The sequence below is a fragment of the Agrilus planipennis genome, unplaced genomic scaffold (assembly GCF_000699045.2).
Source record: "Agrilus planipennis isolate EAB-ADULT unplaced genomic scaffold, Apla_2.0 scaffold19, whole genome shotgun sequence".
In the NCBI taxonomy this organism is placed as follows: Eukaryota; Metazoa; Arthropoda; class Insecta; order Coleoptera; family Buprestidae; genus Agrilus; species Agrilus planipennis.
The window spans coordinates 1706943-1725990 of NW_020438954.1; positions in this window are offsets into that span (position 1 = coordinate 1706943).

Here is a 19048-nt window from a genome sequence, read left to right on the forward strand (position 1 = left end):
TTGGAAGTGGCTAATGGGAATTAGCTACAAAGTAATAAATTGATGCTTTTGTAAAATATTTCAATATTATTGAAGCCAGATATAATTTTTAGGTATTTATATCCCTCTGCCCTAATTATGAACTATAATTCATATTTCTCTAACATTTTTCTATGACAAAACTTCTCATGAATCAACTACATGAGGCTTTGATAACAATTATTGTTTTAATATACACGTTTACAACTATAAAGGAATACATTGTAAAAGGTCATTCTGGTCGGTTATTGAATATCTACGTATTTCGAATTAAATTAATCGAATAAAACAAGGGATTGCGTTTAATTAAAAACCAAATTATGCCCCAATATTTGCCAAATTCATTCAAGTGCAGTTAGGGCAAATTAAACAATTAATTACATCCAGCATAAGGCACACTTGATTAAACAGAATAAATAAATCTACTAGGATTATTGTAACCGTTACTAAATCAACTACATAGAAAGTATTAAATTTTTTACCAGGTAAATAGAAATTAAAGCCATCAGTAACAACTGAATTCGATAATCGATATTTGACAACTGCATTACATTAATTATAACAGAATGTCTGTCTGCCTGTCTGTCACAACCATCTGTTAAATTTTAGAGAAAGATAATAATATTATAAAGCATATGTGTTCTCATATTTCCTAGTTGTTGGTAACCGAGCGGCATGGCCCAGAGGTTTAGACCATTGCTTAGCATTCGGGGAGGACGCCGGTTCAATTCCGGGTCCGTCTGCCTTGGTCCAAATTTTTCTGTGGTTTCCTTGGATCACTTAGGCTAATGTTGAGGCAGTAATATTCCACAGATAATCTTTCATTCTCTTCTGTCTTCATTTCGTCCGTCTCAACTTTCTCACCCGAACCACCACCCATCCATTCCCACGATTCCTGAAAGCAGGCTGAAGAGGGCCTTCCGCCCTACCTTCCGGCGTAGTCCGGAGGGACTGCCCGCCCACCAGCATTACTGGCTGGTGGGAATGAAACACCCAAAAGTTTTTTTTTTTTAAGTTGTTGGTAGTCTTAAAATATCTATTTAATATTTGGCTCAGTCTCGTGAATTTTGCTACTCGGAAGTAAATCGCGATTGCAAATTTAAAATTAAAATTGCTAATTGCTTTTCTCGGATAAGTTTAATGAATTTTCATTTTATTTAATGAAACTGAAACTAATTTGGAACGGGGCTAGTCTTGTTATCGATAACAAAAAAATATCGATAACTATCGATATTTTTGCCAAGCACTAGAAGGGGCTCGTATTTACAAGGAAACTTTAAGGAGTGCTAGTTAAGTAACTTATTATTATTTATTTTTCATATATTTATTATTATGTATACGGGGTGTCGATTAAAAGGGCTAGTAATAAGGAACTCAGAAATATTATTGAAAATAACAGTAATTGTTGTAAATTTGAACGTCTTTAAGTAAAAATATAGGTAACCAATAAAATATACGAGAGTGAATTACTTATGAATTATGAAGTGCTTAGCAAATAAGCAACCGTCGGCACCCTGGCCAAATTGCTCTGGACCAATATTTTATTTATATTTTCCATTTCAAAACATCAACTCATTCCAAATTTTCTTTACTCCCTTATCTCTTGTTATTGGCACCGCAGATTCATCCTTTGGTATCTTTTGAGATTTTAACTATAAGTTCAATTCCACTTTGTAGCGAGTTAATAAACCTTCGGGGATATCTATATTACTTCCGTTCACCGTTCGAGATTCTAAGGTTATATTGATTGGAATTAAGTATGAAGCTCGGTGATACTGGAAGTCTGTGAACGAACCGCAAGAGTCAGGTTGGCTTTGAAAGGAAATAAATCAAGGAAGCTTTACTCGTTACACAATACTGACAGAGGAGTATTCTTTATTCAGCGCATGTATACGACATCCTAGGTTGGTACCTACAGAAGTTGTTATCGCAGCAATTCAAAGCATCAGGCAAGATTTATTAGAGTGGGCTAATACCTACCGCTGAAAAATCTAAAATTACCTTATCTTTTTGAAGGGACCTGCCACAATAACAATATTGTTTGTTAAAATTTTATTTTGTTAGAACTATGACTTACTCTATGTCTTTGGGTTTGACTTTCAGGTGGTCCGGCCGAAATGTCATTTAAGCTAAAAGGACAATAAGTCTTATATTTCAAATAGAGTTCAAATGAAGTTAAATTTTAAATAATATTTAGGCATTAAAAAAATACTTTTGGTTGTTTCATTCCCACCTGCCACTAATGCTAGTGGGGAGGCAGTCCCTCCGGACTACGCCGGAAGGTAGGACGAAATAAAGACAGAAGAGAATGAAAGATTATCTGTGGTATATTATTGCCCCAGCATTTTCTTATGTGTTCCACGGAAACCACAGAAAAATTTGGACCAAGGCAGACGGATCGGAATCCAACCGGCGTCCTTCCGAATGCTGAGTAATGGCCTAAATCTCTTAGATATTTAGGCATCCAACCTGTAATCTTATAGAGATCCATCGTGCACCATTTATAATAATTTTGCACGGTAAATTTAACAGCATTTTTCGATACCTTTTAGAGTTCCGTACATCTGAATGAAAAACAAAACCCTTATAGGATCACTTGTGTGTCTGTCTGTCCGTTTGTGACAGTTAATTAGCTTCGAGTCTATTGGACCGATTAAGTTGAAATTTAGTACACATATAAATTAAAAAAAAAGTTTTGCGAAGTGTACCGTGTGATATATCAAGTGAAAGGTCTTGTTGTAACGATCTCAAATAGTTTTAAAGTTATTTAAAAAATTTGATGAAAACCGCAGTTACAAATCTCTTCGGATGGCGTTTACTATGCTATCTGTAGTTATTTGTTAACTTTTCTTAATGTTGTTTTCTCATTTAATTGTTTCATACATTAACATAATCCGTTACAATTTATCAATTTTTTACAGGGGTCTACATTACGGCTTAGTTTTAAATTCTGATTTCATTTATATCGCGAAAGGAAAAGAATGTAAAGAATGTAAATTCTTTAACATTTTAAATAAGCCGCTGGGCAGCGATATTAATAGTATAATATACATTTTTGTAGTTTTGCTATCACTACAATAAAAAATCCTTTGCAAAAAAGGTCTGCAATTTATCTTCTTTGTATCTGCATGAGCATATAATGCATAAATGTTTCATATGATTCAAGCTGCCTGACGTTCTTTAAATTTTTAATGCAACAGATCGATCTGGTATTCCCAATAAGGTTATTTAATATGATCTGAATCTGTACATTTTCTAATTGTTAATGCAACACTGTATCCAAGCCTGCATACTCGTATTCCCAAACTTATAATGATGTTGTTATTAACACCGCGGTGTGTCATTTTGTGCATTCGTAACGAAATAGAGAGCACAGGGAAGTCCCCTAGTAACATGGCTCTGCATTTATATTTATGAACTATGCCAAAAGTTAGAGATAATGTGACAGTTGTTTCTGTCCCAATTATCCACACTTTCTATCAGCTATTGCAAAAGCAGGTAATGATTGAAGTTATATCCACTCTCGGCTTTGATTATTGTGGTTGACATACAGGGTTTCTCCGGAAAGTAATAGGACTGATTTCCTTCCGCCGCGACTGTACTGGATTCGGTAGAGGGCATTCCTAGCTAACGAACGAGCGGCTGCTGAGTTGTCTCCGAGCACCTAGAGAGTCAGAACAGAACGCGCGACGTGTGCAGAGGTACGCGATTAAATTTAAGCATGTGTGAAAGTGACCCCCAATTTTTGAATAACGTAATCACAGATGACGAGTAATGGATCTTTGAGTATGATCCCGAGACAAAGAGGCAATCTTCCGAGTGGCACACGCCGGCGTCTCCTCGCCCAAAAAAGGGAAGAATGAGCAAATCCAAAGTGAAAACGATGCTCATTGTCTTTTTTGACATGAAAGACATCGTCCATCATGAATTTGTTCCTCCTGGACAAACCGTCAACGCCAAGTTTTACGTGGAAGTGTTCAAGAGACTCAAACGAAGGGTCGATGGGGTCCGACAAGACATCGCAGCCGACTGGAAGTTGCACCACGACAACGCCCCGGCTCACATCGCCTTTCTTGTGGACAGCTACCTGACCAAGGCCGGCATTCCAACGCTTCCGCAGCCGCCCGCCCTACAGTCCAGATTTGACCCCCCCGGACTTTTTTTAGTTTTCTCGACTGAAAAGGCCGATGAAAGGCAAGCATTTTGAGACGACAGAGGGGATCCAAGCAGCATGCACAGCGGCTCTTGAGGTTATTCCGGAGAATGTCTTCCGTGACGCCTTCAATGCTTGGAAATCGCGCTGGCAGCGCTGCATCGACGCGGAAGGAGCCTATTTTGAAAGTTTTTAAAGAATTGTAACGATTGACTCAATAAATTTTTTTAAATCGACTCAGTCCTATTACTTTCCGGACAAACCCTGTATACTCTCAGAAGGCTGTACGGTCTAAACCATCCCAAAAGAGTTTGTAAGAAAAGAAAACTTTTAGAGTGCTTTCTTGATAACTGTTCTCCTGATGTCCATTGACCTTTCGCAATCCCTTAATTATAGTGTTTTAATTTTTTTTTGCACTTACCACTCACCGCTTGCGGTAAGTTTAATTATTCGCCTGATGGTAGATATATCTGTATTTAACGATTGCTAGCGGTCTTTAATTACGCGACGGAATTGGGTCACACGTTTTGAATGAAATGCCCGTTTAACTACCCATGAGACGGTGGCACAACCTTTTAATTAACAAGATTGCACTTCACTTACTTTTCATTGGAAATATTTGAAGAGACGGTTTCATCGTTTCGAGTCCGGATAATAAAGTGTTAAATACTCAAACTCGTGTCTGCAGTTTCCGGTTTCCCCTCAAAAGAAAAGAATAATTGCGTGCTCGAACTAGATCTTCGCTGGCAAATGTTACGCAAGAACATGCTATTTGACTGCATTATCATAATTCTCTTCACCGAACGGCATGGCTTAGAGGTTTAGACCATTGCTCAGCATTCGGGAGGACGCAGGTTCGATTCCGGTCCGTCTGCCTTTGTCCAAGTTTTTCTGTGGTTTCCTTGCATCACTTAGGCAAATGCTGATGGGGCAGTAATATTCCACAGATAATCTTTCATTATCTTCTGTCTCCATTTCGTCGGTCTCTCCTGAACCACCACCCACCCATTCCCACAATTCCTAAAAGAAGGGTGACGAGGGTCTTCCGCCCTACCTGCCGGCGTAATCCGGAGGGACTCCCCACCCATCAGCCTTAGTGGCTAGTGGGAATGAAACACCCAAAGGTTTTTTTTAAATTCTCTTGAAAAGTACAACCATTTGGCTTTTGTAAAATACACTAATCGGTGAATACATAAGCTTTCCTGTTGAAATAGTTATGGTTTTGTTTTGTAAAATTGCCTAAATTGTATAACACAAGAATTAAAGAGGAAGATGCTTACAATTAAGTCAATTTGCAAAGATTAGACCGATAGCAAAAGAAGGGACCATAATAACATTAGCTACGGTACTAATCATGACACTTCGTTCTTGTTGTCTTTTTCTACACAATACTCACAAATGTCTCGAACTCTGTGTATGTATTATAAGTAAGGTAAGTAGATATAAAGCATTAATTACCGTGTGAAACTCACTCTGTGTTCTCTACACCGAATAAATTCACATCGCAATTCGCAAAGTCATCTGTCTGCTGTAGTTATTAGGTGTTAATTAAATATTACGACACGCTACGTTTGCTGGTTTTTAGACATTCTCTCTCCCATATCTCAGTCCGTCACATATTTCGTGACTTGCCGAGGATGTTATGCCGCACAAGGTCTGATTCCCTCAATTTATTTTACTACAGGCAATTGAGATTCAAAACTACAAAAGACTATAAATCACGGGGTTGGTACAGCATAGAGAAGCAAATTTTGTCTTATAAAGTTACAGAATATTTTATGTTGAACTAGTAAAACAAAGGTGCCTAAAAGTCACATGTACCCGGGTTCGATTCCTGGCGAGGGCGTGACAGCAGTTACAATAGAAAATACTACAAATGGAGCTGTAAACGCCATCTGTAGTACGATGCTACATTTTTGGATTACGTATGCTTAAACAAGGTCCATTTAAATATATGGATATCTACTTGCTGAAACGAATCCCGGCGTAGCTCACCTCAACGTGGTAGGCACGTTACCATAATCGAATAAAATAATTCGAAGTGGTCTGTATTCTGTCGAAACTGCCAGACGCGGATCGCGATTTCGATCTTTTTGGATCTCATCAGCGCGTCGCAGGCAGCTCCTACAGAACACAGACCAACTTTTACCTGCTGCCTTAACAGCGCGTTTTAGAAAATACTACAAATGGAGCTGTAAACGCCATCTGTAGTACGATGCTACATTTTTGGATTACGTATGCTTAAACAAGGTCCATTTAAATATATGGATATCTACTTGCTGAAACGAATCCCGGCGTAGCTCACCTCAACGTGGTAGGCACGTTACCATAATCGAATAAAATAATTCGAAGTGGTCTGTATTCTGTCGAAACTGCCAGACGCGGATCGCGATTTCGATCTTTTTGGATCTCATCAGCGCGTCGCAGGCAGCTCCTACAGAACACAGACCAACTTTTACCTGCTGCCTTAACAGCGCGTTTTAGAAAATACTACAAATGGAGCTGTAAACGCCATCTGTAGTACGATGCTGCATTTTAGGATTACGCGCTGATGAGATCCAAAAAGATCGAAATTGCGATCCGCGTCTGGCAGTTTCGACAGAATACAGACCACTTCGAATTATTTTATTTTATCAGCAGTTACAATTTTTTCTTTTTAATTTGGGGTTATCTGTAGTGGTAAATACTTAATTCAAAAATTAATTTACTTTGATGTATTGAAATTAAATGACTTATTTTTTATTTATAAAATAGAATTTTCATGATTTTTTTGAGAAAACACCGCATTTTAATTAACTTAGAAGAATAATGCTGAACGACAAAGAATTAATGAGTTATAAGACAACACACTTAACAAAGCTATTACTTTGATCCCGTCAAGACGGATAACTTCGGGCCATGATAGAAATGAACAATTAAGTCCATACGTTTCGTCGACGACTGTGACTGACACCTTCGGTAGATACTATAGTATGTTGGCAACGGAAGTGGAGATTACACTCCAATGGTTGCCAATATTTCGAGTTACCTTTGATCACCGTCCTGCTGTTATATGTATTCGGATATATCAATCTTTTACATTCTAAAATGAAATGATACGAAGGATCATTAAAGGACCATTAAATCCATATTCATTACTATAACAGAAGAAGTTACCTGACCTATGGGTTGACAGAAAATTAGTCAAAAGTGTATTTCGCTGATAAAAAGGAGTCAGTTGAACAGCTTTCACTCTTTATCTATTTCTTAGTCCGTCCTACTTCGTATACTCTATATTTAACAATTTAACTTTCATAATTGCTCTTGGATGTTGTTCCTTTTTAATAACTTCATCGTTATTTGTTACGCACAGAGTAGCAAATATCAAACAAATTGCTTACTTACGAACTGCTTGCATAGAATGAGACGCTGGTTTTGTTTAGGTGACGTGTATGTAACAAAAGGTGGGATACACTCAAAGAAATAAGCAGCGACAGTAAACTGGGGAAACTTGGCATATAATCTTCGTAAATCGATTTTAAAACAGCAAAGTAGCTTTGCTACATGCACGAGTTGGCTGGTATCGACCTCCTAAGGAAACAAAACAATTCAAACTATATGCTCTAGCTCAGCGGTTCCCAAAACGTGTTCCCCGGAACCCTGGTCACAGGGGTTCCTGGAATTAAAGTGTGTTTCGTCCTAATAAAAATATGCAAAATTCTGTGAAAAACAACCGGTTTGTATTTAATTGTGACAACACCATTTTTTTCATGAGCACACCAGTGATAAAGGGTCAACCCTAACGGATCATTTTATAATAGGAACATAACAAAAACGTTACTAATAGATTTCACGAAGAAAATAGGTTACAAGCAACCTCAAATGTGAGTAAAACCATAAATGAACAACTCTTGATTAACAACTCTCTGATTAAAATTTGAATGACCATTGACCTTTGGGTCAAATTTAAAAACACTTTTTCAAATTTGAAGATAGGGTTCCTAAAATTGGACAGCCCGTTTAAAAATCGAGAACTATTTCTTTAAAACAAAAATTGAACCCCTAAACTTTCTTTTACTGTAATTTTAAAAGCTTTTTTATACTTTGAAAGTCAAGAAATCGAGTACAGTTTGACACGAATAGAAAGAAGTGTGATTTGTTTCCGACTAGGAATGCGTAGTTGACTGAATGCTTGTGGAAGCGAGGGAAGCCACTTCTGTTCGACCGTTTGACGAGATAACTTTCGGGCACACAACAATTACTCCTGTTGGTTCTTGGTATTTGTATGTTTTTATCGTTTTTGCTATTGTAATTGGTTTCACTGTTGTTATCACGGTTTTCTTTCTTGAAACTACATCTGTTTTTCTTTTGTTTCACTACGAGCTTCAATTATTTTTTTATTTGTACTCAATTATTTCAAAGCAGTCGATAATTTGGTTAGCAATTCATGTGGTTCCGTCGACGTGCGAGAAATCTTCCTTATTCTGCTGTCCCTTTTTCTTCCTAATACTTCTTCCGCGCATAAACGGTTCTAACTAAAACTTCACCTTCTTCTTATCAAGTTGTACTAATTTGACACTCTTAGGCAAAACAAATAGGTTTCTTTCCAGCGGCATGGAACCCTAGAAATGAAATGCGTAAGTTAGAATAAAAGTTTTTCCAAGCGTTCAATTTGGAGCGTACCTAGAAGAAAGTTACGATAAAGAATCTGGACGATAAAAAGTGTTATAAGCATTGACTTTTCTTGGTAATAATAAGGGTTAAGTGGCATTTTAAAGCGCAACATATTTCCTTTTTTATTAGTGCGTCTACTTAGATTGCAAGGTGCGCCCTTGAGCTTATCTGATCTCATGCCATTTGCTCCCCCATGCGTTACCATTAGGGTTGAAAACGACATGATCGCATGTGTTGCGGTAACTACTACGACACTTTAACGAAAATCGTGATTCATCGATAATAACAGCTGTATGGGTTCCACTTGTTTTGCTATTAAAAGAAAAACAACGTTCTTTTTCACCACTTTCATCAACAGGAAATATAAAATGTAGCATCGTGCTACAGATGGCGTTTACTTCGCCATTTGTAGTATTTTCTAAAACGCGCTGTTAAGACAACAGGTAAAAGTTGGTCTGTGTTCTGTCGGAGCTGCCTGCGACGCGCTGATGAGATCCAATAAGATCGAAATCGCGATCCGCGTCTGGCAGTTTCGACAGAATACAGACCACTTCGAATTATTTTATTACGAAATATAGAATCAAGTATGTGTCTATCAATTTATATTTTTACAATTTTCCTGTTAATATGTAGGGGAGACCGGGTCTAAACGAGGTTCGGGACTAACTTAAGTCGCCCTACATGAGTTAGTTGGAAGGAAACGTGTCGCAATTGTTTTTGGCTAAATTGTTAGAAAAAATTGAATTTGTTCTTGTTATTACGAAGTTTTGTGACAAATGTTGACGTGTTGTCAAGCAAGTAACTAAATATTTTTGCAGTAGTTTCAGTCCCAGATCGTAACAGTAGTTTCGGAGTTTGATAAAAGGTACTTTTCATAGCGTCACTGTTTTAGGTTATAAGTGCTTGGTTTAAGTACAAAATATGTTTATTAGAGAAAAATAGTCGGGGCCTAACGAGATACTCAATCCGGATAGAAAAATATTAAGATGCCCAAGAAATAAAGTGCGCTTGAAAAACACTTGGATGAGTTCTTTCCACCGGTGCCTTATTCTGTTGGGCAGGCAATCCCTCCCGATTACTCCGGAGAGTAGAGCCTCCTTTTAGAAATCATGAGAATGGGTGGATGGCGGTTGGGGTGAGAAAGATAAGAAGGACGAAATGAAGCGAAGTGAAAGGCCATCTGTGAAATAAAATTATCATTACTACTGCCCTATCGTTTGCCCAAATGATCCAATGAAATTCGGAATCGAACCAGTGTCCTCTCGAATGTAAAGCAATGGTTTTAGGCAATTCTGCTGGGTACTGCGCTTGTATTTACTGTGCGAACTTATTCGCAGTCGACCAAAGGACGGGTAATTTGAGTTCCTTATTGTTCTTCTTCATTGTGAGAAAATTAAGTGATTTATCGTATAGAATGTTTGGAATATCTAAAGTTGATGTATAATGATGATGTATCTGAGTAATAGTTATTCAATTAAACAATTTAATTCCTTTTATATGATGATTTCTTTCTTAAGTATCCCATGTTGCCCCGACTCTCCTATATACAATAGCAACTTTTATACCATTACTACTGTAACGTATTTACAAAACCTCGTCCATTAGTTTGTTTCTCTTGCGAAACAAAAATGACAAAGTTCCTTTAGGAAGCTAAGTGTAGTGATAGTTGACAACATAGTCAATGATTATATCATTTATTCCTCGAAGTCCATTGAAAAGCCGCCGGAACCTCGAGATATAATCTTCACTTACGTAGATCTCAGCCGTAGTTGCTGAAGAAAAGTCTGGACTAAATAAATCATTTAGACCGCGACTCTTCAGCCCGAATCCGCGGATCAAATTGTACAAAAAAACGCTGATAATTTATGACTATCTATCTGGTAAACATTATTGGTTAGGTTGGGTTGAATTGGACTATGATGAGTTTATGGAAGCTAGAGGTAAGGAAACANACCACCCTTAACACTCAGGTCAGTCACAACCGATCCCACTAGATTACAGAAACGGCCGGAATCTTGGTATAAATAAGTGATAGAGGTTCCCAAAAGTGATTTTCCCCGTTCTACTCATCAAAAGGCACCGAGGTGACCCACCTGACTTCATTGTCGAGGGTTAGGGAAAGGTAGCAATCCCGTAAACACGAAATAGCTTACCTGCACCAGAGCGCAAGTTTTCGGACTCCCAAGGGAAATTCGTCCCTCGAATATCCAACAAATAATGCAGACTAGCACCACAGGAAGCCCGCAATCCCCCCATTGTCGTTTGACATTAACCTCTAATAGTAGTGATTACACTTTGCATTCTAGGGGCTCTTGGTACATGTCTGATAAATCTCGAAGGCATTAGATAGACTCTAGTTGCACCAGAGGATTCTAGGGGGTGTTACTCACCTTCTAACAAAAATTGGTAACAGTGGCTTCGGCTGATAAAGCCCTTGTCCATAGGGGGTGTCGTGAGTAAACCAAAAGGTACGAATCACCACGTTAAACTAAATAAACTGGTACAGCAATATCACACTTTTCAAAGAAAGGCATGAGACGATTTTGAGTGTTTTTCACAAACTTCTAACGATGATGATATTTGATTGCAACTGACATGTGTTATACACTAAACGAAAAGCTTTCACCATCCATAAGGAGTTTCTGTTACATATCGCTAGTATTCACTACAGTTACGACGTACGACATGCAGGTCTAGTACTCCCCTAGAACTCTACATACACCGATGAACCAGATCGAAAACAAGATTCAGTTTCTTTGTATTAGACTGAACAAAGAAATAGAGGGCTGAAAACTTGGCTCAGACCCCAATGCCAAAACTCCACATTATACTTTCCACTACGTATTATCGATATTAATATAACATAACATTCAATTCATTTCATTTCGTTCTTTTCTTATATGAATACGATATGTAAACCTTAAGTTTAATGTCTGCAGCTATAAAAAAGATGAACTGTGTCCTTCATTTTGTATTTTTATTTACTTAGATAAGGTAACCAAAAGGACTTACCCCAATAACCACAACACGTGTTTCGCTCATTCACATTGTGAGCATCTTCAGCGCAAACATACTGTGCAGCATTTACTAATAAATTTAAGTAAATTTTGTGAAAGTATTCCAATATTTCGATGAAGTTTTTATAACTCTTTTATTTTCCTCTACAATGTTCCTCACAATTTTCTTGTTGAATTACAGATGTGATTAAAAATGTTTTATAATTGTTAGATGAATCCAGTTTTCATTTCTTCTTTATGGTTATTCCTTTTCTATTCTAGAAGACGGAAGCTATTTCGGAAATCATCCAAGTCGATAAAATTTTAGAACGAGAAGGAAATGTAAACTTAAACATGGAATACCAAAAACTTCGTAACTTTTTAAAAAAAGTACTGGTTGTGTATTGGTTACATGTTGTACTCATATTTGTACTCGACTTTTTGGCCTTTGGGGTCAACTTGGAAAATTTAAAGAATACCGTTATATATTGTTATTATAGCATTACCATCATTACTATTATTCAATTTTTGCTTTTAACTTACACTATAAAACGGAGATTCTGTTTGCTCAATGAAATATTGAAATCAAGCATAGCTAAATATAATTCCACAAATAAGGATTTCAGAAGATACGAAGACCAATACGATTTTCTTTATAGAATACAGTAAGTAAAGTGTTTTATTTTATTGCAAATATTTTTAAAGAAAAACGAATAATTTCAATAACNGACTAAATAAATCATTTAGACCGCGACTCTTCAGCCCGAATCCGCGGATCAAATTGTACAAAAAAACGCTGATAATTTATGACTATCTATCTGGTAAACATTATTGGTTAGGTTGGGTTGAATTGGACTATGATGAGTTTATGGAAGCTAGAGGTAAGGAAACAAACAATTTAAGGTGGCACTGTCGTAAGTATGCTGGTTCAAACAATAGCAGTAGCCAATAGCAAAAGGCGTCCATGGAAATTGAGACCAAAAAACCATATGTATTTAGGATCTCAGCGTCTCACTATCTCCTATTTTCTAGGAGAAGAAGAGAGAGATCATTCTCTATACTCTTGTCATGTTCTAAACTTTCTGTTAAGTTGATGTAAATTAGTTAGCTGAGTTTACGATTGATAATTGTAATGGCCCGAACGAAGCTACAGTACACAGACAATAAGTAGTTGTTCCATTTGAATTATTCATCGTTGTCAAAGTTTATTGTCAATTCCAATTTCCTGTGTATAAAGACACTCAGTTGATGTGAAACATTAATTATTATTCATGATTTTCACGAATGCCTCTGCTGATTTCGCGTTTTCAAGAAAACAGATAAAAGAAATGTGGGTAATACCAATCCCCGCAAAATCCCGCAGCTCTTACCAAATCATTCATTTCTTAAAATACCACTGGGACAATAAATTACTAGCACGTCTCGTTAATTACTCTGCCGTTCCGGGACTGAATTGAACTCTAATTGCAGGCACGTTTTATACAATAGGCAATCGCTACAGTTAAAAAAAGTACCAACCAGAAAAGCGTCAGTTAATGATATTGAAATTTGTGCAATGGAGCGTTCGAATGGAACAAATTTACCCAAAAGTACGTAGTACATCGAATCAAGAAAATTGCATTACGCTGGATGTAATGCATGGTGAAATGGTGAGGTATTAAAACTAGTAGGAGAACAGAGGGCTCCATGGAGACGAGATAGGTTTGTAGGATACCTTCCCAGACATGAAGAATTAGTTAGAGACATATTAGAAGCAGAAACAGTAGTTAAGAGGAATAGAGGTTGACCTAGATTAGATTACTGTTAGTTAAGTTAACAGTTAAGGATGTGGGATGTTCTAGTTTTAAAGAAAAGCAAATATTAGCTTAGGATAAGAAAAAGTCGACGTTCGTGTCCAACCGGTCGTATGACTGACGACCCTATGATGATGATATGTACTTATATGTTACCGGAAATGTATGAAATCTAGGAAATGTATACATTTCCCAGGATATGTGTGTATTAAAAAATTTTTAAAACAATATTTCATACATTTCCTAAATAGCCTCGAAATTGTATACATTTCCTAGGAATTGTATACAATTTCATACATGTGATAAATAATTTTTCGGAATATTTTTAGGAAAAGTTCTATTCAACATTTTACGAAATTCTGAATCATTTCCTTTATTTGATTAAAATCGATAGCCGATTTAAAACTAAAAAGTGATATACGAAACTATTTTAAATGTAAATACGGGCTTTCCCCGAATATCAATCTACGTAGGACCCGAAATTTTATTGTGACAATTGCAATTTTTCGCTACCTAATCTTATTTATTATCCAAAAATGCTGAACCAAACTTGAATATTGAAACTCCGACAAAAGCAAAACATGCCTCATGTTTTATGCTATATTAAATGCTAACGAGACTTACAGCCTACACTGTCACAAATGCTTTTTTCAATAGGCCCTATTTTCGGGATAGGGCTTATATTAAAACTATCCTTTAAAATCATCGTGGGACTTATTTTTGGAGTAGGTCATACTTTCGGCACGGCAGAGAGCTCCAAAATCAAGCATATTTTCTAGGTAGTAGGTTCTTTAATTATGACATGTTTCACCAGTTACTGATTCTGAGCAGGTAGGATCACTTTACTTACATAAGACTAATATGCTACACTAATAAATAATTGACCAAAATAAAGCAGAGAATAACTGGTCATGTCTATAATGTTCAAACTAGGGTAGGTTTAAGTAATCTTCAATCATTATTAATGTCCCCGATGTAGAAGATTTGTCATCGACCGACACCAAGAAGATTAAAGTCAAGAAAAGAAGTTTGGATGCATCCTTAAATATATTTATTTACAATATTTTCATGTAAGTATAAAAGGGCCATGCTATTCTTCTCTGTAGCAATCTACATCGGACGTCATCGTCGTTTTTTCTGAATGAACGTCATTTATTTTCTTATGTTCAGCGGGACGCAACGTGCTTGTGAGTTGGAACATTGCCAAGTGACGAAGTAATGTAAGAAGGTATCCAGGGTCGCATTTGAATAAGGCCTAAAATGGAAGTGTTCTCCTCTATCAGAGCCTCCATAATTCTAAATTGATTCTTGCACGTCCTGCAGGCAATCATTTGGGATAAGACACGTTGTCAGCTAAAAGACTACAATATATATCAGCCTAACCAAAGACAAATATGTATTAAGTATGCTTTCACCGAAAAACAGAATATTTAGATCGAATTATTTTTTTTCTCCAAACAAGTAGACTCTACACGCCATGTGGAATAGATTAGAAATGCAGAAATTAAGTTGCAGTTTGTGACTAGTACCTAATATTACTGAACTGAACATTTTTCGGCGTTATAAAGAGTGGTCGTTAAATGGAGAGAAATAAAAGATATTATTTTACTATTCTATAATAACATGCGTTTACCAATATAGTACACATTTTGCACACGAACATTATTATTCATACATTGCGTATAGCCTGTTATCTTCGTCTGATGTTTTTTGCTGCTCCAATGTTTTAATTGTATTTTGTTACGTATCTTACTCATATCTTGAGATACTGCTGGATCAATTTGATTATATAAAAAGTATTTTTTTAATAGTTTCGTTGAATCAAGTGCTTGTTTGATGCTTGGTGGAGGGACAGGTTCGCCTTCTTCAACAACGCACAATGCTGCAGTTCTTATCTATTTCGGCAACTTAGAAAGTACTGCTTAATGATTTATAATGCCGCATAGTTGTCGTTAAATAGAGTGAGCGTGACGCTATATAAAGTGTAATATTGTATAGAAAACAATGTAAACCAACCAAAGTCAAGCAATTTCGACGTTTTAAGGAGTTTGTCGTTAAATCGAGTGACGTTATAAAGAGTTTACACTGTATTTGTGAAATTTAATTATATACAGGATGGAAACAGACAGGTCGATATTACACATTAGGAAGACCATATTGACGATGACATCATTGTTGTGTATATTTGATACTTTTGTACTTTGTAACTTCATCTTAGTTGAAGTAAATTTAAAACGCTACCACCAACTTCCTTTGAAGTGCTTTGAATGACCCTTGCAAACGCCTCAGTTAACAAACACTTGGTTTCGGTAGAACTTTTTCCTTCTTTTTGGCACGTCTAGCAAACAAGAAATGTTAATGCTCGACACTTCATTATTGCTTGCAGATAAACAATTAGTTAGATTGTATTACCAGAGAATATTGTAATAGGTACTGCCATTTCACTTTCTATTTATTTTAATTGTTGAGGAAATGTAGTAGAGCTGTATTCAATGTGCTTTGAGAATAATTCTTTTCAGCTTTACTAACATTATTAGTGTTATAGTTACAAGATCGTCGAGTCTACACCGGAAAATTTAATCTTAAAATATAATAGTCATTAACACTTATGTCCAAATAACTATGCCCAAATGCAACTTGCTAGGTATATATGTTATATTCCAAAATTGGAACAAAGACTTTTTAAAAAAGTTTATTAATACAAAGTACAAACTCCGCGGATCAAATTGTACAAAAAAACGCTGATAATTTATGACTATCTATCTGGTAAACATTATTGGTTAGGTTGGGTTGAATTGGACTATGATGAGTTTATGGAAGCTAGAGGTAAGGAAACAAACAATTTAAGGTGGCACTGTCGTAAGTATGCTGGTTCAAACAATAGCAGTAGCCAATAGCAAAAGGCGTCCATGGAAATTGAGACCAAAAAACCATATGTATTTAGGATCTCAGCGTCTCACTATCTCCTATTTTCTAGGAGAAGAAGAGAGAGATCATTCTCTATACTCTTGTCATGTTCTAAACTTTCTGTTAAGTTGATGTAAATTAGTTAGCTGAGTTTACGATTGATAATTGTAATGGCCCGAACGAAGCTACAGTACACAGACAATAAGTAGTTGTTCCATTTGAATTATTCATCGTTGTCAAAGTTTATTGTCAATTCCAATTTCCTGTGTATAAAGACACTCAGTTGATGTGAAACATTAATTATTATTCATGATTTTCACGAATGCCTCTGCTGATTTCGCGTTTTCAAGAAAACAGATAAAAGAAATGTGGGTAATACCAATCCCCGCAAAATCCCGCAGCTCTTACCAAATCATTCATTTCTTAAAATACCACTGGGACAATAAATTACTAGCACGTCTCGTTAATTACTCTGCCGTTCCGGGACTGAATTGAACTCTAATTGCAGGCACGTTTTATACAATAGGCAATCGCTACAGTTAAAAAAAGTACCAACCAGAAAAGCGTCAGTTAATGATATTGAAATTTGTGCAATGGAGCGTTCGAATGGAACAAATTTACCCAAAAGTACGTAGTACATCGAATCAAGAAAATTGCATTACGCTGGATGTAATGCATGGTGAAATGGTGAGGTATTAAAACTAGTAGGAGAACAGAGGGCTCCATGGAGACGAGATAGGTTTGTAGGATACCTTCCCAGACATGAAGAATTAGTTAGAGACATATTAGAAGCAGAAACAGTAGTTAAGAGGAATAGAGGTTGACCTAGATTAGATTACTGTTAGTTAAGTTAACAGTTAAGGATGTGGGATGTTCTAGTTTTAAAGAAAAGCAAATATTAGCTTAGGATAAGAAAAAGTCGACGTTCGTGTCCAACCGGTCGTATGACTGACGACCCTATGATGATGATATGTACTTATATGTTACCGGAAATGTATGAAATCTAGGAAATGTATACATTTCCCAGGATATGTGTGTATTAAAAAATTTTTAAAACAATATTTCATACATTTCCTAAATAGCCTCGAAATTGTATACATTTCCTAGGAATTGTATACAATTTCATACATGTGATAAATAATTTTTCGGAATATTTTTAGGAAAAGTTCTATTCAACATTTTACGAAATTCTGAATCATTTCCTTTATTTGATTAAAATCGATAGCCGATTTAAAACTAAAAAGTGATATACGAAACTATTTTAAATGTAAATACGGGCTTTCCCCGAATATCAATCTACGTAGGACCCGAAATTTTATTGTGACAATTGCAATTTTTCGCTACCTAATCTTATTTATTATCCAAAAATGCTGAACCAAACTTGAATATTGAAACTCCGACAAAAGCAAAACATGCCTCATGTTTTATGCTATATTAAATGCTAACGAGACTTACAGCCTACACTGTCACAAATGCTTTTTTCAATAGGCCCTATTTTCGGGATAGGGCTTATATTAAAACTATCCTTTAAAATCATCGTGGGACTTATTTTTGGAGTAGGTCATACTTTCGGCACGGCAGAGAGCTCCAAAATCAAGCATATTTTCTAGGTAGTAGGTTCTTTAATTATGACATGTTTCACCAGTTACTGATTCTGAGCAGGTAGGATCACTTTACTTACATAAGACTAATATGCTACACTAATAAATAATTGACCAAAATAAAGCAGAGAATAACTGGTCATGTCTATAATGTTCAAACTAGGGTAGGTTTAAGTAATCTTCAATCATTATTAATGTCCCCGATGTAGAAGATTTGTCATCGACCGACACCAAGAAGATTAAAGTCAAGAAAAGAAGTTTGGATGCATCCTTAAATATATTTATTTACAATATTTTCATGTAAGTATAAAAGGGCCATGCTATTCTTCTCTGTAGCAATCTACATCGGACGTCATCGTCGTTTTTTCTGAATGAACGTCATTTATTTTCTTATGTTCAGCGGGACGCAACGTGCTTGTGAGTTGGAACATTGCCAAGTGACGAAGTAATGTAAGAAGGTATCCAGGGTCGCATTTGAATAAGGCCTAAAATGGAAGTGTTCTCCTCTATCAGAGCCTCCATAATTCTAAATTGATTCTTGCACGTCCTGCAGGCAATCATTTGGGATAAGACACGTTGTCAGCTAAAAGACTACAATATATATCAGCCTAACCAAAGACAAATATGTATTAAGTATGCTTTCACCGAAAAACAGAATATTTAGATCGAATTATTTTTTTTCTCCAAACAAGTAGACTCTACACGCCATGTGGAATAGATTAGAAATGCAGAAATTAAGTTGCAGTTTGTGACTAGTACCTAATATTACTGAACTGAACATTTTTCGGCGTTATAAAGAGTGGTCGTTAAATGGAGAGAAATAAAAGATATTATTTTACTATTCTATAATAATATGCATTTACCAATATAGTACACATTTTGCACACGAACATTATTATTCATACATTGCGTATAGCCTGTTATCTT